The sequence below is a fragment of the Panthera onca genome, chromosome A1 (genome assembly GCF_046562875.1).
Source record: "Panthera onca isolate mPanOnc1 chromosome A1, mPanOnc1 haplotype 2, whole genome shotgun sequence".
Lineage (NCBI taxonomy): Eukaryota > Metazoa > Chordata > Mammalia > Carnivora > Felidae > Panthera > Panthera onca.
In genome coordinates, this window is record NC_138339.1 from 34,328,832 (window position 1) to 34,353,838 (window position 25,007).

Here is a 25,007-nt window from a genome sequence, read left to right on the forward strand (position 1 = left end):
CTATGACGCGCGCGCCCCCCTTCCTCACCTGCAACAAGTTAAGTGTAACATTAGCACTAAACAGGCTACAACTTACAACACAATTAAAATTGTGATCAAAGAGGAGAAATTGTCATGTGGATGTTCAGTTTTAGAAATGATAATGAGGAAGACTCAGACAGTCAAACATTTGTGAATTAGTGGGGGCACTTACCTCTGAAATGACTGATATGGAAGGAAATGTCCACACTGTCTTAGAGAATAACAGATGTTGCCAGTTTAGTTGAAGGGGCAAGACAGAGCCATGATGGAACTCAGAGTGGCACATACGGTGTTATCTATTGCATACTTTGCCTTTTTGCTGTAAAGCGGGGACCACATTGGAACATGAAAAATAAAATCTTTTCAGACTGGGAAATAATTAGATGTCAAATCACAGACTTTTAAATTTTCTAAATACTGATGCAACTCAGTTGCTCAGTTGGGGCTCTAGAAATGACTACCAGTGCCCAATCTTTTATTAACATATAAGGAGTGCCTGTTTTGCACAAGCTCTGTCATATTCAGAGATAGATTGTTGGCACAAACTAAGTCGGTCACCTATCCTCTTGGCTTTTCGTCTCTTTTAATGAGAGGAATAGCTGGAGTGTTTTCTAGGGAAGCAGTTGAAGCTGCTGGTCAACTCTATGGGAAATGTTTGTGAAGGATACTATTATATGACATGCAGAATAAATATATAAGGAAAATACTTCTGCATACATGAAGTATAAAAGGAAGCCTATTCGGAATATCTTTTTTTAAGAGTAAAATCCTTTTATTTAAGCCACTGATTCTCTTTCTAAGGAATTCTCAGTAGGAGCTTCTGAGTTTCTTCTCAGTGGTTCCTGTGACAAGAAAAGAAGATGAATCATGGCCTTTCTCCAGATACTTTCTGCCATCATTTGAGACCATGAATGTGGCATTCTGGTGCTTTTGCACTCAGGAACTGACATAACCACAGATGTGTGAAGCTCACTCTGGATCATTACGCTACAGGGCTTCTGCCTGTGCTGTCATTTTATTGTTACTGTATTATTAATTATGATGGCTCTCAACCAACTGAAACACGCTATAGTCTGTAAAATGTTTCGGTTCTTGTTTTAATAAGTGTTTGCTGGAAGGTTCCACGGTGGTCTACTTGAGTAAGATGAACCAGCTTTGGCGTACCCATTTGTTGTGACTCACGTGACTAAGTAAGATCCCCAGGTCCAGCTTACCTAGGGCTTGTGCATGTGTTTGTGACTTCCAGGGACGGAGATTGAGAACCATTTGTTAATCATTGTGCCCCAAATCAGTTTTTCACTGGAGTGAAGTGCTTAAATTGACTTTTTTGAAGCTAGTAAAAAAATATGCTTTTTTTTTTTTTTTTTTTTTTTTGCACTAATCAGACACGGCTGGCACCAGAACTCTGGGAAGCCTTGTGACAGGACCTAGCCTGTGCAATCTCACATGTGATTTGCCGTTCTTCCTGGAACGTCCACTCTGTGGCTTTTCTCTGGAATCTATGAAGAAAATGTTCCTCAGCCTAGCCTAGAAACAGGTATTGAGAAAGCTCCCCTTCCTTGTCATATAACACTGTGTCTGGGGAGGGCCAACTGCTGAGCCATGAGGGTGGGTAGGGTGCATATGAGGGTGACAGTCATGGATTCAGTGACTGGAACTCACCTGAGTAACCATTCCAACCCTCCTCTGTCAGTGTTGTCCAGGAGTGGGTGCCCTACACAAACTCCTCTTTATCAGAACCTCTTTTTATCTTTCTATCTGCATAAATTTGTGCGGGCTTGTTATTTTTGACCCTGGGCAGGGATATAGATTTAGAGCTCTCTAATACTCTTATTTTTTTTTAATATACTCAGGACCCTAAAATAAGTGTCCATGTACCTGCCACCCAGATGAATACATCAAAAGTAAATATTTTTTCCATGTGTGCTGCCTAGCTTCTATTTGTAAAGAAACAAAGTACACAGGTGAATTTGAGGTTCCCTGTTTTGCCTTTCTCAGCATCACCCTACTCTCTGCTACCCCGGAACAACTGCCATGTGTTGACCTTTGTACAGTCCTGTTTTTATACATTTAAATTTTGCTACATATATAAAACATGATTATTGTATGCATGAAATACAAATTATTTGTGTATTGTAAAATACTCCTGGGATGCCTGGATGGCTCAGCCAGTTAAGCGTCTGACTCTTGATTTCAGCTCGGGTCATGATCTCACAGTCATGAGATTGAGCCCCATGTCAGGCTGTGCACTGGGCATTGAGACTGCTTGGGCTTCTCTCTCTCCCTCTCTGTCTCATGCACATGTATTTGCACACTTTCTCTCTCAAAAAAAAAATAAATAAATAAAAATTTCATATATTTCGCTTTATTATTTCTTAAATATTTATTTTTAGGAGAGCGCAAGTGGGGGGAGGGACAGAGAGAGGGGGACAGAGGATCTGAAGCAGGCTCTGCACTGACAGGCAGATAGCAGTGAGCCCGATGTGGAGCTTAAACTCACGAACCAGGAGATCATGACCTGAGCCAAAGTCTGACACTCAACTGACTGAGTTGAGCACCCAGGTACCCCCATATATTTTACTTCAAATATGGACTGTGGTATTCTGGCAATCACTACTTTTACTATCAAACATTCTGTTTTCAGAATTTATGTTTTTATATTCCCCTTGTTCATTCTTTTAAAAATTTCTGTATATTACTCCATCTCATGAAAATATCACAACTTATCCATTCCCATACTACTGAAAATTTAAAATGATTCAATTGTTTTACAAAAATAAGTTGTACTGAAATAAATGTCCTTAGACATTTCCTTTAGGATACATGTAATAGAGTTTTTCTGGAGTATATATCAGTGGGCTTACCACATCATAGGATATGTGCATTTTCGTGTTTGGTAGACACTAACAAATTGCTCTCCATAGTGCTCTCTTACCAATTTACACTCCCACCGGGTCCTTGCTCACACTTATTATCAGACGTAATTATGTGTGGGTTGGTAGATATGAATCAGTATCTCATTGTTTTAATTTTCATTACTCTGATTATTCGTAAAATTGAACATCATTTTTATAGGGCCATTAGGATTTCCTCCTCTGAATTATCTATTTCTACTCTTTGTTTACTCTTTTATTGTCTGTTCTCTTTATTGATTTACAAAAACGTGTAAATGTGTATGATCCTAATGTATATGTATTTTAATATATGTGTTTATATTTCATACATATGACTCATACTTTTTCATATACTGAAAAATATATTGTTGAAACTTTTGCCTCCTGTCTGTTGATGGCATTTTAATTTTTTTCATGACCTCTTTTAACACAATTTTAAAATTTTGATAAAGTTAAATTTCTTTTATTATTTTGCATTTTGTGCCTTGCTTAAGCAATCACTTTCTCCTCCATGATTATATTTAAATCCCTCCTGTACTCTAAGTTGCTTTAATTTATTTCTCAAAGTTTTGTTTTACATGTGTAGACATTGAATTTACATGGAGCTAATTTGTATATGTGGTGTAAAGCATGGATCTATTTTTATTCCATATGAAAAACCAGTTGTCTCAATACCATTTACTGAGCTCTATTCTTTCTCCATTATTTGCAGTGCCTTTTCTGTTGTGTTCTAAGATCATATATATGCTTTAAACGTTTCTAGGCTTTTTTTCCCTGTTGATCTCAACTTTCCTATCCTTATAAGGTACCATGCCATGTAAATAGTATGCCTTTATAATAGGCATTTTTTTCTTGTGCCACATAATTGTGAGAATGCTTGAAAAGTTTCATTTTAAGTATGCTGTTAGGTACAGGTTTTTGGGTGACATATTTTTGTTAGATTCAGAAAACTCTGGATTTCTAGTTTATTAAGAGTTTATCATAAATGTTAAATTATAAACACTGGTTTTCTGCATGGTAGAATAACCATTTGATTACCTCTTTAAAATTATTAATGCAGTAGATTATATTGCTAAATCTTTCTGATATTGAACTGTCCTTGCATTCCTGGTCTAAATGTTACTTGTACAGGATGTTTCTATTGTATTATCTTTTGGGGCTTTTTTCCCCCACAATGTCTTGAAGCATATTTTGGCAGACTTGGTTTTTTTTAGGTATTGACTTAAATAATCACTCTTCAGAAATGTTTCCTTGCAAAGCTAAAAATGCAAAGGTTTTTCTTTCATTTTTTTCAAATACATATAGTTATTACCTGGCAATAATGATTCTCATTTCTGCCTACTGAGAAAAAACATCCACAGAACATGAGTCTATAACATCTATTCCTAAACTATGTGAGGCCTGCCACTTTCCCAAGACCATGATTATGCTCACCTTCTCTTTCGCTTCTTAGAGTCTGGGTGGGGTGTGACCTTCTCAGTCTTCCCTGATGTGGGTCCCCTAACAACTGTGCTGATTCTTAAGGCAGCAGAAGCCTGCGACAGCCACATCATCAGTGCTGACCTTACACCCCATGCACCCCTCAGCTGGGCCGCTCACTCCCACATCAAGCAACATTAGTGTTCCCATTTCACACAGATTATCTATCCTTCTCCCAAACAAAGTAGAAAATCTAACACATTTTAATTGTTCTTTGAGATAAACTCACCTATTTTCCTCATCTAAAATTTTCTTTCACCGTTTTTGATCAGTAGAAAATGTGGCCTGTATTGTTTTTACAAACAATATTTGTTTGAGTTGGCTATCATGTTTTACCTTTGTTTTTCCTCACCATTTAGTCATCTAATAAATCCTTATTGTATGTCTTCTATTGGCCTGCTGTGGTTATAGGTGCTTGGAAATATAGCAGTGAACAGAACAGATAAAATCCCTTAACTCATATAATTGACATTCTAGTAAGAGGAGATAAATAAAAATCAGAAAACAAATAAAGATAAGTGCTATGGAGAAGAATAAGATATAAGAGTTATTATTAATCTGGGTTTTCAGGGAAGAGCTCAAAGATGAAATGATATTTTAATGGCTATTTGATGAAAATCTGGAAGAAAAATATCCCAGAGGGAATAGCATATACTGCATGGGGTCTTCAAGAAACATCAAAGAGTCCAGTGTGGTTGGAGCAGAATGGGCAGGAAAAGTGTGGTAGATGAAGGCAGAGATAGTGATTAATGGTGGGGGGAGAGGGTCAAAGGAGACCAAGTAAGACTTTTAGACCACTGTAAGCACTTTGGCATTTACTCTAAGTGAGATGGGATGCCATCTGAGGGTCTTGAACAAAAAAACTGACATGTTCTTGTTTTAGCAAGATCTTGATGGGTGACTTATATATTTGGGGATAAGGGTTTTCAAGACCAGAAGCATGTAGACTAATTAAGAAATGTTTATAAGAATCCAGATAAGAAATATTGGTGACTTGGGTGAGGGAGATAAAGAAAGAAAGAAATTATCACATTCTGGATATAATTTGAAGGTATATCTAAGAGAATTAGTTGATGGATTGGTTTTCAAGGTATGACTGAAAGGCCTGAGAATCTGAAAGGATTAAGGCGATATTTAATGAAATGACCAACACTGTGGAATGAAAAGGTTAAGAGGGTAAAATCAAAAGTTTGTTTATAGATTTATAAATTTGAGATTCCTATCAAGCACCCAAGGGGATTATTAGTCAATTGGATGTATAAGCCTATAGTTCAAGGAAGAGTTTTGAATTAAAGTTATATATTTGGAGAACATAATCATATAGATGATATTAATGACATATTACAAATGAAATCACCTAGGAATAAGTGTAGGTAGATAAGAGTGGATGATAAGGACTAAGGGTATTCCAGTGTCACATGGCTGGGAAATGAAGATGACACAACAAAGTAGACCAAGATGAAGTATCCAGTGAGGTAGTAGAATAAATGGAGAATAGTGTCGAAATACCAAATTATGATAGTGTTTCAAAGAGTGATCCGTTATGTTGGATGTTAATAAATCAAATGAGATGATTAAGAACTAACCACTAGATTTAGCAATGTAGAGGTCATTAGTGGCAAGGACAAATCTATGTCATTGGAGTGGTGGAGGTTAAGGCCTAACTTTAATGAGTTTAGGAAGGTGGACAAAGAGGAATTGAGAATAAGAGTCTAATGTAATTCCTTTGAGAAGTTTGGCTTTAAATGGGGGGCAGAGAAATGGGTCAACAAATATGGGTATAATAACTGGAATAGTTGGGATAGAACATTTTAAAAAAGACTTTCAGTATATTTTTAAAATGATTGATGTCTTCTTGGAAAAATAGTTCTTTTAATAATTATTTAAATTAGAATCTTTAGGTAGAAAACTGTTTTCATATTCCCTCCACCACCTGCTCACCACAAGACTTAGTGACAGTTTAGCTAGGTATCAAATGCTAAATAGATGGTTATTTCTCTGACACTTAAAGGTTTTCATTTGTGTTTTGACATTTGTTGTTCCTGAGGAAAAATCTTCTACTGGTATGTTTGAATTCATTAGTGGATAATCGGCCTCTTACTTGAAGTCCCTTGTTTTTCTTTATCATGATGCCCTATTGTGAATTTACTTTTTATTTATAATCCTCGGTGAGTATTGTGGGTTTTTAATCTGAAAACTCATTCCATTCTTTTAATTTTATAAAATTAATAATAACCTTTTCCAAAAATGATTCTTGCAGTTGAATTAAATTCTCTCCTGGAACTCCCACCATATGTGGGTTGGAGCTCCTCAATATGCCTTCCATGGCTTGTAATTGCTCTTTAACATTTTCCAGTACTACTGTCTTAGTTATAAATAAATAAACAAACAAACAAACAAACAAACCTACCTACCATTGCAGTAGTTGGCACAGAGGAGGAAGTTCAAAGTGTAAACTTGCAGTGCCATGTTGGCCAGCACAAAGGTTCATGTGAAGAAACTATCTTATTCTCCTCCCTTCTCCTCTCCATTTGTCTTCATCTGTTCTGGCTCTGTAACAGAAATACCATAGACTGAGTGGCTTATACACAACAGAAATTTATTTCTTGCAATTCTGGAGGCTGAGAAGTCTAAGACCAAGGTGCTGGCAGATGCCATGTTTGGTGAAGACCTACTTCCTGGGTCATAGACAGCTGTTTTCACTATATCCCCAGATGGTGGAAGAGTACAGGGAGTTCTCTGGGACCACTTTTATAAGGGCACTAATCACCTAATCACCTCCTAAGAGGCCCCACCTCCAAATATCACATTGAGGATAAAGTTTCAATATATGAATTGGAGCAGGAGGTATGAACATTTAGCCTTATAGCACCATTTTATTTGTGTAAGTAGGCCAGCAAACAAAGCCGGGTTTGGCCCACTAGACTGACCCTACAGTATAATAGGTTGTGACTCATAGTTAGAAAAACAAGAATATGAGGGAATATTAATTAGTGCAGCCATTAAATTTTATATTCAGTTTTTGTATTTTGGGGTGGTGGTGGTTGGGCAGGAGGGTATTATGCTTTTTTAGCCAGCAAGGAAGAGGATGCTGCCATATAATTCCATGTAATTGGGATTTACTATAATGACATCCGATCTCTGCTGCTGTGCATAGCCATTCTCATGTATCTCTCTCTAGGTACATCTTGGGTCCTTCATGGATTCTTTTATAATGTCTTCAAGCTCCCTATCCTCTTACTTGAAACTTCTCTAAGCTTATAGAATTTTCTTGGGTCACCCAAAATTTAATGTCAAGTAATTACTATTGGACAGCAGTTGGTATTAGGACTTCATTCTCAATCTAATCAGTTCATATTAGCTGAGTCAGGTTGATTTCATTGGAATCAACAAAGAATTGCTAAAAGATGCATTTCCTAGATAAAGTGGCAATCTAATTGCAGGTACTGAAGAGACACTAATGTTAGATGGAAGAAGAAAAAACACGAGACAGCTTTTTGTATAGGGTCTGTTTTCAGCTTTCTTTAGAAATTTTATTGGAAAGAGAATGACAGAAAGGGAATTCATAATTTGTTTTAGATTGTATTAATACTTACCAAACTTCTACATAAGTATTGTGCATTTATTATCAGAAAAATAAAATAAAGATTGGCTTCAGGAAAGCAATCATTTTGCAAACCAGCATCACATACTCCTACTCTTGATTTAGCTCATCTCCTTGGTACAAATATGAAGCATCTGTGAATAAAATGCTGTTTGAAGCAGAGAGCCTCATGCTTGTCCCACTGGCACCATTTCAAAATACATTGCTCAGTATACAGTTTGGTTTTAGGAAGCTGGGTGCCCAAACCTGGAAAAATATAACCCACAACACTAATAGGACAGGCTCCTTTTCCTAATTTCCTATACTTCCCTACACTTCTTTGTATAACCAGTGTTTATTAACTGTTTTTACTAACTTGAGGTTTGGAAACTTGGTTTGGGATAGGGTGGGATAGATTGTCCCATTTTCTTATTAGACCAAAATATTTCTATCTGACTATGGTGGTCATTTCTGTGGCCTTAATAATTCCCCCAATAAAACAATTCACAGGTTCTAAAGTAAAAAATACTTCTGGTTGTAGCACACTAATAGGATTCATAACTCTTGTAAAAAAAATAAAGGACTCAAAAAAAAGCCCTGTCACATTATACATTCAGGTACATTTTCTTTCTTTAAAAAAGAAAAGAAAAGAAAGAAAAAAAAATAGGTATTAAGGATAAAATTTCAGCCTATGTTTTTGTGCAAGTCCTGTGTAATTACTCTTTCCAACTACCCTTACAGTTGCGCCTAAAAAATTAGGTGAAAATGACCTTCTTCTTTAAAGGATAAGCTAGAAAGGTCTATGCTGGCTGGTCAAAAAATCATTGGCCCCTCGGTCCTTTGCCAGTGTTCAAACCCACATTTTCTGTGATTCTTCTGCAGAGTGACTTCCAGAAGTGTTCCCCAGATCTAGGTAGCTCTTATCCATGTGTTTGGTGACCAAGCACATCAACATCCAAGCCAACGGGAGTGGAGAAGGGGAAGTAGAGGAGATGTTCATTTCCCTGAAAGATGCACTTGCCACTTCTGCTCACATCCTCCTACCTAGTACTGAGTCACATGACACAGTTTGCTGCAAGGTTGGCTGGGAAATGTCTTCTTGCACTGGATTCCATTACTAGTTGAAAGTAGAGTGAGTGACTATTAAGCACAACTGGTAAATATGAGACCACCTTAATGGATTGTGGTATGAGTACTGTGGAGAAGGAAAGTCATTTGAATGTCTTATTCAGAAGGGTGTCATAATCATAATTGTGTTTCAAAACATAATTTTTCTGTAAAAAATGGATTGGAGGGAGTCTTACTGGATGTTAAGAGGGCATTCCTGAAGTCCAAGTGAGACAGAGTGGCTGGGACTTGGTGATAGCAACACAGAGGATAAGGGCACGAAACGAATTCAAGATGCTGAAGAGGTGATGTTGACAGAGGAAATGGGGACAGAGGAGGTAGAGAAGATGGCCAGGTAACTCCTGTGTTTCTGGCTTGTGCTACAAATACTGCAGGAACACCAAGTTGAGGGAGGAAGTGTTTCTGGACCCCTGAATTCAACTTCAGAAATGTGCTTTAGAGACCTCCGTCAGGAAGGCTGCCTCTACACATCCAAAATATGAGTTTGTAATAAATTAACCTCCAATTCACAATTAATGAGACTCCTATGTAGTCATTGTTAATTAACCTAGTCAAGTGAATGCTCCCCTGTGAGGTTTTCTTATATTATAGGACATATTATAGGACTTTGTGTGGATGATGTCATAGAATGGTTTCTTGCATACAAACTTAGGAAAGCCAAGTAGGCAGAAAGGAGTTTTCACCAACAACAGGTCTTGCTAATTCCGGCTGTGGTCACAAATCATGAGCAGTCTTCTCGTATTAATAGTATGGACGGGAGTGTTGATCATACGCAGGAATGTTAGTAACATAGCCTTGCATTTATAACAACTCAGCCCGCACTCGGTGATGGAAATCATCATGACTGTTCCAACCATGTGAGGAACAACAAGAAAGATGGTGAAACTCCAGAGCTAGAAAGCAGTTATTTTGTCTCTTGTGCCGCTTGTGGACCTAATTCACTAAATGTTGAGTGTGTAGCACCTTTTGCTGACTTGTGATTTTTTTCATAGACCTACTTCTCTTTATTACAAGTTAATTCAAAAGAGAAACCCGCGTAATCTCAGTACTATGTCCTCCTGCCAGTCAACCCAAATATCCTATTAGTGGGATAATATCCAGTTAATATGTAGGTAGTACTAATAATTTTCTAGTCCACTACTTTGCATCGTTGATACTATGGTTAAACATTTAACAGTTAAGTGTGTTAAGATTTCCAATGGGCACTAATGCTTTGGAAGTCATTCATTTATCCTTCATTTAACAAGTATTCAAAGTGTTACACTCTGGGCACTTGGTATACATCAGTGAAACACCAGTGAATATAGCAGATGGACACCTCTGCCCTCTGAGAGCTTTCATTTTTGCGCTCCTTAGACCACAGGATTAGAGTTAGTTACGCCTATCACTGTCGTCAGCCTGTCCAGCTCATACTCTTTGTTGAATTTTAACACTTGGCTGCCTTCTCCTCTGGCCTGGCTGGCTCTACTGTGATGTTGTGATGGGTCTCACGAGGCTCCAGCCCAGGCCTGGCCTTCACTTCAGTTGGCAGAACCCAAAGACGTTCTGGGCAAAGGTCGGGGGGTGGGGGGAGGTTGTTATATGAGGCAATGGTCGTGTGCTTTCATCTACTCTTCTGGTACCAGAGGCGTGTGTGTGTGTGTGTGTGTGTGTGTGTGTGTGTGTGTGTGTGCGCGCGCGCGCACGCATGTGAGGGGGGGCGGGGCTCACGAGAGGGAATATAATTGATTGGGGAAGATTTTGTGCCGTATATAAGTGAAAGCAGCAAGTCCGAGAAGCTAGTGATTAAGACATGCCAAGCAGTGACCAAGAAATTCACCATATTCCACCTTCATGCCTCCTCTTTCTGACAGATTTTAACCAAGTTTGTATAATATGGTCTGCTTGCACACATGACTGAATGAAAAAGGGCATCTAAAAACCTCTTGCGGTAAAGCCCAGAGGAAAACCTATGAAAATCCGGCTTCTACTTCAGGAATGTCTGCCGGACTATTTGTTAGCGTGCCGTTCTTTTTAACTTTGATTAAGAGGCTGAGAGTCAGGTCTCTCTTTTTTTTTTTTTTTTTTTTTGGTGTAAATCTCTGATGGCTCAGCCAGTTGCTTTCTTTCTTCTCCCACCTCACTCTTTCCCCAACTGCCCTAATTTCCCTTGCTCCCTCTTTCCTCTACTTCTTCAACCTTCTCCTTTCTACTCTAAACAAAACCCCCTTTCCTTGTGCTGGAGTTCATAAAATATTATCAGAAAAAACAGATTTTTTTGCGTATCAGAAATGCATGTTTATTTTTTATCTGAAAATGACTTAAATTTTTAGAGAAATGATTTTATTATATAAATTGGATTTTGTTTTTACACAGAATATAAAGATTGAAACCAATGGTGTAGTGCTTCTACACATAAACTAGGTCAAGTGACTTCACATATTAAAAAGAGGTAAGAGAAATATTCTGGTTAATCAGATTCAAGAAGCAAACAGGACACAAAAACTGTGCAGATAAGACCCAGTCAGTAACTTTAGTTAGGACACTGCAGATTATACTGGAGTAACACGTTTGTGGGGCTATAGCATGTACCACATTAAAACGGCAAGGAAAAGCTAGAAAGGCTTGACTGAGGGATTTTCCTTAAGCAAATTAACTTCTTGTCAACTGCCAGAACAAAAAACAAAACAAAACAAAACAAAACAGAACATATGAATGTTAGTCTACTGAAGGCATACTCCTTAGCTGAACATGTGAGATATAATTTGGGTTTCCAAACTTTGTTCTTTGAATGAAAGGCTAGTTTTCTGATTATTTAAGGGGCTCATACATTTTGAGAACGTCAATAGAGATTATAATTTGCGTTCAAGAAACACTTCATAGTTTTGATTCTGGTCCATGTGTGTTTTTCATTTTCTTCTAGGTTTTCTGAAGTCTTAGAAAAGGTCAACACTTTTTTGGGTATATATTTATATTTATATGGTTAGCATACAGTGTTATATTAGTGTCATGTGTACAATATAATGATTGAACATTTCTATACATTATTCAGTGCTCATTATGATAAGTGTACTCTTAATCTCTTTATTTTACCTATCCACCCCACGTCCTTTCTGGTAACTACCAGTTTGTTCTCTGTATTTAAGAGTATGAATTTTTGTGTCTTTTTTTCTCTGTTATGTTTCTTAAATTCCACATATGGTATTTATCTCTCTGATTTATGTCACTTAATATAATACCTTATAGATCCATCCATGATATACCATCCATGGTATGTATGTATGTGTGTGTGTGTGTGTGTGTGTGTGTGTGTGTGTGTATATATATATATATATATATATATATATATGTATGTATATATACCACATCTTTTTTTTTTAATTTTTTTTTAAACATTTATTTATTTTTGAGACAGAGAGAGACAGAGCATGAACAGGGGAGGGGCAGAGAGAGAGGGAGACACAGAATCGGAAGCAGGCTCCAGGCTCTGAGCTGTCAGCCCAGAGCCCGATGCGGGGCTCGAACTCATGGACCGCGAGATCGTGACCTGAGCTGAAGTCGGACGCTCAACTGACTGAGCCACCCAGGCACCCCTATACCACATCTTCTTTATCCATTCATTTGTTGATGGACACTTTGGTTGCTTCCATATCTTGGCTCTTGTTTTTTGTTTTGTTTTGTTTTGGCTCTTGTTAATAATGCAATAAACATAGGGGTGCATATATCTTTTTGAATTAGTTTTTTTTTTTACTTTCCTTGGGTAAATACCCATTAGTAGAATTACTGGATCATATGGTAATTCTATTTTTTTTTAATATTTTAAGTAACCTCCACACTGTTTTCTACAGTGGCTGCACCAATTTGCATTCCCACCAAAAGTGCATGAGGGTTCCTTTTTCCTCATATCTTTGCCAACACCTATTATTTCCTGTCTGTCTTATTCTAGCCATTCTGACAGGTGTAAGGAGAAAAGATACACTTTAAAGAAAAAGAAAACATTACTTTGGTTTTTTGTGCTTCTAGCCTAGCTATGCTTTGTGCTCTCTATGCTTTTGTGCTCTATGCTTTGGGTTCCTTACTGCATGCCTGAATCAAGCTATCCCACCATGCCTGATATGATGGAAATGCCACTTTATCTCATTAAAATGCACTCAGATGAACTTTCCACAGAAGGACATGCTCCCACCCCTTAAAATACCCATTTTTAAAACAGTGTCAGGTGTCTCTGTTCATTCCTTCAAAATTCATTTTAAATGGAGTGTGCTAGGCACTGTGTGAAATAGCATCTCAGAAGAGAGATGGGAAAATCATGGCTATCTTATATTGCTCTGATAGGGGTTTGTCAAGGCTGTATGGAAGTAGAGAGGAGGGGCCCCTAATTTTATCTGGTAAGTGAAGAAATGCATCTAAGTTGAAGTGACCTTGATCTGAGGGTTGGGGGGTTGAGTAGCAGAGATGGGTAAAGTGAGAAGAAGACAGGTGGCAGAGGGGCCAAAGAGGTGAAGAGTCTGGAAACTTCAGAGAAGTCCCCTCTCATGGACAGAGGAAAGGGGCGGTTTTGGAAATTAGTGAAAGATAGGAATGGAAGGGTAGAGAGAGGCCAGGTCAGGGGTGCTGGGTGACCCAGTCAGTTAAGCGTCCAACTTCAGCTCAGGTCAGGCTCTTGCGGTTTGTGGGTTCAAGCCCCACGTTGGGCTCTGTGCTGACAGCTCAGAGCTTGGAGCCTGCTTCTGATTCTGCCCCTCCCTGCCCCTTCCTGCCCCTCCCCTGCTCATGCTCTGTCTCTTAAAAATACATAAACATGAAAAAAAAAAAAAAAGAGGCCAGGTCAGACTACCCAGGGCTGGATGTACCTTTCTAGGAGTTTATCATTTGATAATGAGGAGTCTGAATTAGAGGCTGTTGATCAGCAATTTAGGAAAATCACGTTGGCATCCATGTAGAGGATAGATTTTTGCAAGGTTCTATCCAGGATTATTTTCAGAAATTTCAGTTCAGTTTGGTCCAGACTTTAGGGCTGGTTATGAGTAAATTCTTTTTCTCAATTACTCAAGGCCTCTTTTCCTACCCTAAAGAAGCTGGCAGGGGGCACTCAGCTCCTGTTGAGGGTGGGTAGTGGCCAGCCCTCTGTGGCTGCCAGAAGAACTGGGTGGCTGTATGCCCATACGTGTTATGATTTGCTTGTCCTGAATGTCTAATGATAAATGATATTGCGTATGACAGCACATGTGAGCTGAGGGTAAGTGTGGCTTTTTGCTTCTTGAAATCATAGCAACAGGTGATTGCTCCACAACAATGTGGAGTGGTAAAAAAGAAAAAAAAAACACCATTGGAGGAGGGGCAGGAGACTTCGGTGCTGCTCCCAGCTCGGCTGTAACCAGCAGTGGTGTCTCACTGCACTTCGCTTACCTCGGCTGTGAAGTGAAACGTTTAGACTAACATGGTCCTTAGAGCTCCCTCCAACTCTCGGATTCTCACTGGGCTTCTGGCTTCCACATTGGCTCTCCTTCCCTCCATCAGCACTAACCTCGGACTTCCAGACATTCTGATTAAGAGAAAAATTAGCAAAACCACTTATGTTTAAACCAGTTGTAGTTTAAAGAACATAACCTGGTGATCATGGCAAATAACTTGCAGGAAAATAATTACACTGCATGCTCTGTGCTGTGCTGATGATAAAAGGAAAGCAGAAAACCACCTGGATACATCTTCTTTTTTCTCTTGACTTTTCCTGCTTGCCCCTCCTGCAAAGGTAGAGAGGAAATTGAATGGGGAATCTGAAGGGACTGAGGGTGAGGTTACTCATGGGGAAGCTGACCTGTGGAAGCTGAGTTCTGCCATATTCCAAACAAGTGCAGCCTTTAGTCAGCATTCGCAGCCATTCAGGTGGGTCCTAGGCAGAATTTTGACCTGTGACCCTCTGTCCCTTTGTGAAATTCTCTCGAACCTATACCTGGCACCCTCAGACTATATTCTGGCTGCCCAAAGTTCGGTCCTGGGCCCATCTTCTAACCCCAAAATTGCGCTGTGCTCTCTTTTACCCAAACTAACTTCTAAAGATCCAGAAACTATAGGTAGATGATACTGTGGATATTCTTGGGTGGAGGGGAGAACTTCTAGTGCTTCTGGCCCACCTTATATCCAGCAATACTCGCCAGCAAAACCAACCTACATATCTGTCCACTCATCAAATCCTGCAAAGTACTTTGGTGGTGGGGTAGAGTAATAAATAGCGGAAGTGGGATTTTTTCTGCCCTGCAGAGCGTTAGATAGTAACACAGGCACTGAGAACTCATTTATTCCACAAATGGGTTCATCATCTTCTGACTGTGGCATTGTGTATAGCAGAGGTTAAAAAAAGTCTGTGTGGAGGCACAGAAGAGTTAACACTTATGTTTCACGGGGAGTGTAGAAGGCTTCATGGAAGCATAAATAGGTTTGTGATTTGTCTGGCAGCAGACTTAAAAGTAAAGGAAGATAGACCACGAGGAAGGCTGCATCAAGTGTAAAAAAGGCAGGAAAGACGCAGTGGGGCTAGTGGGAGAGGAGGAGTTACATTTCATAGAGAATTCTGAGGTAGAATCACTCTCTTATAGCATCAAGTTACCTGTGAAAAGGGATGGGGTAACCAAGGTAGCTAGTTCAGGTAGCTGCAGAACCCTAATCTCATCAATCAAGACAGGGAATATGAGGAATGAGATTGGGGACAGGTAGGAGGTGCTGAGTTCAATTTGGGCAGGAGTTATTTCAGATGCTTATGGGTATTAGTCCCTATGTCTGGGGAACCTGCTCTCTAGTTCTGCAGTATTTACATGAGGCTTTATATAAACTGCCACCCTGGGGATTCCCTGTAGCTTTTCTTCCTCATTTGGAAGTAAAGTCTTAGTTGGTAACATGATCACAAGAGGTTGGATATAAAAAAAATTCGTTTGAATCAGTTTTCAGGTTAGAAGATAAATGTTGTGTTACTGTTCCACAAGATATGAAACTGAAATCACCCAAAGAGATTACAATGGAAAAGCATTGAAGTGTTTGTTTCTTTGACTTCTTGGTAGGTGGACAGTCTCTGTGATTCATTAGTGAGTGGGTCAGGGTTTGGCTCAGCCTGCTTGTTCCAGTCATCATCCACCAGCCAACTGATTTAGGAGAAACATGGCCAGCTCATTGAATTTCCATTTCCTGAGTTACGTTGTGGTCTCATGGGGTGGTAAACACAAGGCTCCTGGGAATTAAATGTTTAATGCAGAGGACTAAAAACAGGCTCTCCTGAGCCAAGATGTTAAATTTACAAGGACATGTTGCAAAGATAGCCTGTACTTCCCCCTTCCAAACCACCTTTTCCATAAAATAAATGCTGCTTATCCTTATCTTCCCCCTACGCTATTCTGTCATAGACCTTGACCTTTGTTTTGATTTACGTTCCCATTGACACATCATCTGTTTTTTAATTCCCTGGTTAGACCTGGGGTTAAGATGAGAAGCAAGGCCAACAAACTAATTCAGACAAGTGCGCGCAGTGTTTCTCACTTTCCCTGGGATCATCTCATGTCCAGATCTATGTGTTCAAAAAATAAATTCCATCAAATGACCCAGAGGTGATTAGACTCTAGGAATTCAATTTCTACTAGCCAAGCTCAAGAGATGGACCAGTATACCAGAATGCCAGTTCATTCATTTATGCTCCATTTCATCTGTCAAGCAATTTCATTTCAGCTAGTTATTGTGTTAGTTTTCCAGAAAGAGAAGAAACCCAGAAAGTAAGATAAGAATCAGAAGTTCATTTGGCAATCGTAGAGTTGGAATAGAGGGAACTGAATGACTTCAGGTGAGAGCATCACCTAGCTCTGAGAGATTATTGTACCTGTTTCCATATTGGCACATTCTTGTTGGCTGATTAAAGTGCTCTTGGCCAAGGACAGTTGGAGGAGACAAAGCCACAGATTATTTGGTATCTAATTTTTTTTTAGCATTCCTTATCCATCATTAATTGATTGAACTAGATTGCCTCTCAAGTCACAAGTTTCTGTGCTCTGGAAAAAGGCCCTTATTCACTTGGACATGTTTCAAAGGTGACTGGATAATTATCTTCCTGATTGATGTTTAGGAAATCAACCTAGGACTCTCTAATGGACTTTTAGAGACTGTGTTAGTTTCTATTGCTTCCATAAGCAATCATCATAAATGTATTGGTTTATAACAATACCCATTTAATACTTCACAATTCTGTAGGTCAGAAGTCTGGACACAGCATGGCTCAACTGAATTCTCTGCTTAGAGAATGCTGAAATTAAAAAAAAAAAACTTTTTAGGGCTCTGTTACCTTCTGGAGGCTCTGGGGATGAATTTGCTTCCACACTCCTTAAGATTGCTAACCCAATTTAATTCCTTGTCATTGTAGGACTGTCTTCTCTGCTCCCTTGATGGCTGTCAGCTAGGTGCCAGTTTTCGCTCCTGTTTTCGTCTGCCTGCATTGCATCTCATGTTTTCTATGCCGTCCCCTCCAGCAACGGCACATCAAATCCCTCTCACATTTCTCACCTCTCAGCCTTCCTCTTCCACCACATCTCATTGATTACTTCTGTTTTATAGGATAATTACATGGACTCACCTCAGTGATCTAAGATAATCTCCCTATTTTAAAATCAGTTGATTAGTAACCTTAATTACATCTGTAGAATTCCCTCAGGGAAGTACCTAAATTAGCGTTTGATTGAAAAACCAGAGATGGTCATCTTGAGGGGACCTCATCAGTAACACTTTGAAATAATGTTTCATCATTCCTTGAGTGATCTTGTCTATGAATGATTTCATCCATTACATGTATTCTTTTTATCTTGCCATTTCATGGGATAATATTTTCTTTTCCTACCTTTATATTTAGTATTTCAACCCCAGTTGGCATAGAAGGCTTTCTATTGCAAAAATTACATTTATTGGTTGACTGGATGGGAAAGATTGATGTTTTGTTTTGTTTTGTTTTGTTTTCTCTCCCTCCACTCAACTGAGGAAGGCTCCCTGGGGCATATGAGCTCCATTGGCACAAACTGAAACATCATAGCACATTTGGTTTGGACTAAGTCAGTGATTCTTAACCCTAGCTGCACTTTAGAATCACATAACAAATGTTAAAGTGTTAATACTCAGGCCCCACCACAGAGATGCTGTTTTATATATGGTAAAGGCAGGGCATTTTTTTTTTTTTAAGTTTCCCACATGGTTCTAATTTGCAGTCAAGGCTGAGAACTATTGATATGCTCCAGACATTCTGTTTTGAAGATAAGGAAGCTGAGGCTGAGGGTGAGAAATGATTTGCTGAAAGTCCCATAACCAGTGACAGATCTGGTGCTCTGTGCCAGTTCTGTGCCACAAACAAAGGGTTTATGATTTAACTGTACATAGATTTCAGTGCTCGGTAATTATATGTAAAATGGATGTTAGGAAGGACTGGAGCATCCTGCCTCTTGGTTTCGTAGCAAGACTTATTTCTTTCCAGGACTTTAAGAAACTATTACGTCTTGAAAAATGACTGTTTCAAGGTCCCTTCTCAGCAGCTTATTCTGCTCATGAGCAGTAATGAGTGCAGATACACTCTGCGGTAGCCAGGGAGCTGGCCACATGGACACCCACAGTCTCTGTGTCCCTGAGCTGCACACTTTCACATGGTAGCCACTTAACTGCATGTGACTGTGGAACACTTGAAATCTGGCTTGCGCCACTTGTGATGGGCTGCGTGAAATACACACTAGATTCAAAGATTCCATATGAAAAATACCTCAATGCTTTTCATATTTACTATATGATGAAATAATATATAGATATATTGGGGTACATAAGATATCTTAGGAAAATATTTAAAAAATTAAAATTTTATGTTTTTCTTTTTTAACGTGGTTACTCGGAAATTCGAAAGTACATATGTGGCTGGCACTTGTGTCTCACGTTATATTTCTGTGACCCAGCACTGTTCTAGAGGACATCTTCTATTAAAGCTATTAACAATGAATGGTCCAAGTCCAAACTGTTACACGTCCTCTGATCTCGAAGAGTGAAGTGGTATATTATAAACTTCCTGGAGCTGAGACTTGACATTGATCTGCCCCGTGTCTGCCATCTATCTGGCAGCCAGTCAGTCTGGCCAAGTAGACTCCTTTCTATTTATATATATAGGCTTAAAGGAGGTGGGGGGATGCCCCATGTCATGGAAAGCGCACACTTTATAGCTCTTAAGTAATGTACCCGCAAGTAGGCCAGGTGCTCTTGGAGGCTGTAAGGCCTAGAGATGAATATTATATCCCTTGAGCAATACTCCTAAAGAACCTACTGTGTCAGCATTTATAAATTATTACCGCCCTTGACAGGCCGGAGCACTGAAAATATTGTGGTCTGACCCTGTCCATAATTCGAATCCAAACTTTCCTCTTTTTTTCTTGCCCTCTGTAGCTTTCCTGCCTCACTGGTACTCTGCTCATGTGCTCGGTTGGCCTAGTTTCATATTTACGGTGCAGCATGGGAAGGTGAAGACAGGCCTTGGAGACTCTGGGCATGGTTCTGTCGGGGGATTCATGGAACCTCTCAAAGTTCCTCTAAACTTTTGTATTCTCAACGTTAAAATGAGGCTGTCTTTCACAGAGTCTTTGTAAAAGTTGAATGAAATAATAAGGCAGTTTTTAGGGGAGGCATCTACTCTATGTCAGGCCCAAGGCTAGTTGTTGGGGACACAACGTGTACATGAGACAGACCTCCTGCCCCCAGTTACTCACAGCTAAAAGAAGAGAAGGACAAGGAGCCTGGCAGCGTCGGGACAAGCAGTCCTCAAAGAATGGCAGCTTTCATTACATTGCGCAGCCTGGCATTTGGCTTACCACAAAATCACGGATGGTGTGCCGACGAGGGAACTGAGGCCCACAATGATTAAATGAGTGCCTGAGTTACCAGGTCAGGCAGTGTCGGGCTGGCACCAAGGCTTGGGATTGCTGACACCTTCTCTGGAAATGCTTTGTCCAGAAGATCATATTGCCTCACTCTTGGTTTCTCAACTTGTTTGCCTTAAAAGAACAAGTTCATTTTGGACTTGATGAAAGGAAAGAAGGGTTTCTCCCAATGTTCGCTCTATATGTTATCTGGGTCTGTTAGTAAGTCCTTTTAGTGCACTGACTTACTTTACTAATCATTGTCAGATTATCATCTCATCAAGATAACGAATGTTTTTGCTTGAAGACTTCACTCACTGTGATCATGTCTTCAACAGCCTATCCATTTCCTATTAAATTAGGTAAAACAAAACCAATTTCCGTCTGAGAGTTTGAAAGAAATTCCAACCTCTTCAACTTTGTTTAAAGTATATTCTCCATGTTCTATATGATGTATCGCACTAAAAAAAATAAATGGTTTGAAAAAAAAAAGCCACTTGTGAAAAGAGAGAGACACAGCAGAAATCCAGTAAGAGACTTGCTTTTTCAAATTCTGTTTTGGAAAAACAAAAATGACTCTGTAGGTGCAGTGGTATAAAGTATGATACAAAAAGGAACGCACTGTTCAAATATGTACCTATGCAATTGATGTTCTCTTTGATGTGAGAGACATACCCACATTGTGAATCAGTAGATGCACCAAGTGAGTCAAGCTGGGTGAGTTTGGCCACCCTCCACAAGGGTAGTTGTTATGTCAAGGTACTGCAAAGTGCCACCGAGTCTTACTAATAAACTCAGACAGGTTGCCCCATGCACCAATAAAGGTCCACTCCTAGCAGAATGCCCATGCAGACCAAGATAGGGGCAGCACTAAGTATTTAGTTCTGAAAAGGCCTGTATTTTTTCACTTCTCCAGAAAGGAAGAGTTTAATACCAAAATTCCTATAACCCAGCTGCCTTTTGTATTCTCACAGGGAAAGTCCTAGCTTGAAGTCAAGCCTCTTATCATTGGAATTCATCTACCCAGTTCTCATCTCTAGAAATGCATGATTCACAAGACAAATGATCTGGACCCAGTTAACAACAGCATAGACTTTTTTTTTTTTTTTTTTTACAACAGCTGAGATAGTAATTACGGGTGAAACCAGCCTCTAGATTTTTTCCCACAACTGGGCATCCATGTCAAAGGTGTACAATTGCCTATACACCCAAGCAAAAATGAGCAGCATTCCTGCTTTATCCTAGAAGATGCACACATTACATTATGATGACTCTTCATTTTCCTCGGACCCTTATGTGATGTAAGTGCATGATTGAAGAAGGGAGTTGTACATGTTGTGGCTACCCGAGAACATATTTACTGACTGCTTTACCACCCCCCTAGGCTTCTATTTCATGATATATAGATGAGGGCCCCAACCCCAATCCACCCAATGGAAGCATTACAAAACATAATCTATTTATTACTAGTATCAGAAAGAGTCTAATAAAGAACTTATTTATTGGATACATGTAAAATGCTTTTAATAGAACATCTCATTTAATCTCCTCCTGATTTTCCTATGAAAAAGGTAATAAGATTATCATCCTTATATTAGAGACTAGTAAACAGGTTTGGTAAAGCTAGGATTTGAACCTAGCTCTCTCTGACTCCAGAACACATGCACTTAGCCCCAAGCTCACCCTCTCTGTAAATGATGATCAAAGATGGCATTTATGGTAGAGGCTGATGTTAATTTCTAAAGACTTGGGAAAATATCTGTCAATGATTATTAACTAAATATGATCAGCAAACAGTAAAACAGATGGCATCAAATGAAATTGTGTCCAGGGTTCACTCAGTAGTCCTGTCTCTTACATCTTCTATCAATGTCAGCAGATTAATCTTTGTACCTGTCACCTGCATGGAGCCTAGATAACATCATTCATTTCCTGAGCTGATAGTGTGCTGGGTCCTGTTTGTACTCGCTTGTGGATCCACGTTCAGTGACTTCAGGCAATCCAGGTTCAGTGACTTGATAACTTAAAATCCGCCTTGGTGAAGGTATTTACACCAAAGAAAGTGGTAAATGCTACCAATCATGGTCCTTCTTTCTCTCTCTCTCTCTCTCTCTCTCTCTCTCTCTCTCTCTCTCTTTAAATTCCAGAGAGACAGTTGTTACACATTTATCAGTGCACCACTGTCTATGACTTAAAGAGAGATACAGTGTGAATTGTCACCCTTCTAACGGTAAACTAAGGCATACTGAGTACTGTAAAAAAAAAAGCCTACAAAAATAATCATGCCTAATTCTTCAGTGAATCTTCAATCCCCATCATTCTGCATTTGGGACGACCTCTTAAAATATAACCACAGGATTTGATACATCATTAGAAATGTAATTTTTTATTATTGTTTGTTACAAAAGCATATATGCCCACTGTAACAGTTTAATGTTTCTGAATGCAAGTACAAGCATACGAACCATAATATGTATATGGTAGTGTTGTCAAAGAGAAATATAAAATATAATGAAAGCCACTTATGTGATTTTAAATTTTCTACTGATCATATTTAAAAAATAAAAAGAAACAAGGAATATTAGTTTTCAATAATATATTTTATTTAACCCAGCAATCCAAAATATGGGTTTAACATATGGTAAGCATAGGCCTTGTCAAAATATTTTGCATCCCTTTTTTGTACCAAGCCTTTAAAATCCATGTATATTTTACACTTATAGCACATCTTAATTTGAATACTAACATTTCATCAGAAATACTGATCTGTATTTAGATTTCATAAAAATCTAGATTCACTAGATTCACGTCTCAACCTGTCCCAAATATACTTAATTAAATGCTTAATTAAACTATCTAATTGAAATTTTGTAAAAATTTTGCATACTTATTTCCTCAGTTACGTTAACCCTGTTTCCAATGCACCACGGACACTGAATTGGTAACTGAATTGGTTAATGCAGGTGCATATGATCTATGCTTTAAATGTTTTATAAAAAAGGAGACTTAGTATATATAATATTCCGAAAGGCCTTTTTCCCTCACACATTACACATTTAAAATAATTTCCTATCCTGTATTCCCCATTAGATTCTGAGAAGAGAGAAATCTCAGCAAAACTAGTGAGGTCAGTAATGTTTGTGAACTTTTTCTGTCTCTTTAACGGGAAAGAAATAAAATGACCTTAGGCATTTTAGGTCTGAACAATTTTCAAGTGACCACCACTATAAAAAGTGGGTAATGACACGAACAAATGCAAACTATTCAAATAAGTGCCCAGTACTAATTACAATGGGTTGTTACAAATACTCTTTTGGATTAGCCTCTTTTTCAGCATTGAGTTCTTAGCACAGCTTCACCAGGAAATCGCCTCGATTCAGTTTTGCAATATTTCATTACTAATCAACACCTGCATCAGAAAGTACACATTTATTATGTTATCTAACTAGAGTCTTGGTTTTGCAATATAAACACCTCTGCTTCTGTAGGGATTTTTTAATCAGCTCTTACTTTTTTGGTATCAGAATAGCTAATTCAGTAAAATGAAAATTGGGGGATATATTATTTCTATCAATTCAGCTGCCACTCTGGTATCTTGCCTTAACAGGGCTACAAGTTCCTTAATCTTTCATGCTATTCCTCCTGTATATAAATATGCTAACATCATTCTTCTAGGGATGCTGTTGACCTCTTTCCTTTTAAATACTTGATACAAATCAGAGGGTGTAGGTAGCTGTGGGTGGTGGTTCATTTTGTCCCTGCCAAATTACAAACCAGATATGAACACATGTTCCCCTATATGGCTTAACATGGTTTTTAAGATTACTTTTAATAAAGTTGATATGGGGGTTCTTCATGAAATAGTCTAGTCTTCACATTAAATTCATCTGGTACTCATCCTCTCTATGTAAATATCTCTAAAATCCAGTAATGACCTCATTCTCTCTCCCAGTCTTTGGTCTCCTATCTTCATCTTCCTACCAGACATTTCTAACATTTCCACAAGTCTTTCAATCACTGTTAAATCACTTTAATACCAAATATCCCAAGACAGTCATGTGATCTTATCCTTTCTAAACAGCTCTGATCCCAAAGTTCCGATTTCTATCAATAGCGCCATCTTTCCTCCACACATATATTCAGTCATTTACAATAGACATGTTTTATCATCTTCTATATCCAGTCATCACCATATCTTGTCAGTATTTCTCAGTGATACTTAATGAGGAAAGTATGAGGAGCAGATTTAGCCCAAGAATAATCCATTTTACACATGCTTTGCCTATCCCAAAACTTCTAGTAACTTTCTGATTAATATGAGTTGAAATGCTATTTCGGGCTAGTCCTCCTTTGCCAATCCAATTTTATTCCCCTTTATTCATAGTTTCAAACCTGTTCTCTATCTCACCAGCTCATTCCAACTACTGCCCTGAGCTAATCAGATCCAAAGCCATACCCAGGACATTTGTACCATCTGAGCTCTTACCCATAATGCATGTTCACATCCTACCCCCACTATTCCTTACCTAGCACAATCTTCTCTGTCATTCAGTCGCTGATTATTTCCCCACTCTGATCTTTCTTTCATTTTTAGGTACACTTCCTCTTTTCATAATTTCACGTGCCTATCTTGCCTAATTCTTGGGGTAGAGAACCATGATTGTGATTGCTTTTGTATTCTCCATTGTGCCCTGCACAATTCTAGAACTAAGAATTCAACAACTACTTGCTCATTTTAAGATTAAAAAAAAAAAATGGAAGCGTTTCCTTTCTTGGCCTGGAATTGGTTATAACATATTGGAAAAAAATATCATGTTTAATCTCCATCTCTTCTCATGTGTTTATGTACCGTTTTATAGCCGAGGAATAAAAGTCAGTATATCACAGGCCTAACTGTAATTTGGAGGTCTCCTCTGCTGGGCAGTTTATAGAATGAAAACTCACACCAGCTGGATTACACTGCTTTTCAGCTAGCTCTCCCTTGTGGAAGTGGGGGTTGGGGGCATGGGCAGG

General features: G+C 38.7%; 1 protein-coding gene and 1 long non-coding RNA gene across 8 annotated transcripts in view; one reads left to right on the forward strand and one right to left on the reverse strand.

Moving 5' to 3' along the window:
* Positions 1–25,007, forward strand: part of GHR (growth hormone receptor) — a 269,285-nt gene that overhangs the window by 97,940 nt on the left and 146,338 nt on the right. For 3 of the 7 annotated variants that reach the window (XM_060634531.3, XM_060634534.3, XM_060634535.3), the window contains exon 2: positions 1,407–1,558. The exons of the other annotated variants lie outside the window; for them this stretch is intronic. The gene's annotated coding sequence lies outside the window, so the exon portion shown is untranslated. The remainder of the gene's footprint in view (positions 1–1,406; positions 1,559–25,007) is intronic. 7 annotated transcript variants of the gene reach the window in all.
* LOC132680771 (uncharacterized) lies at positions 778–24,908 on the reverse strand. Its single transcript, XR_009610697.2, has 4 exons — positions 24,521–24,908; positions 14,494–14,629; positions 6,809–6,946; positions 778–863 (listed from the first exon to the last, which is right to left on the reverse strand). It is a non-coding gene; the product is annotated as an uncharacterized LOC132680771 (long non-coding RNA).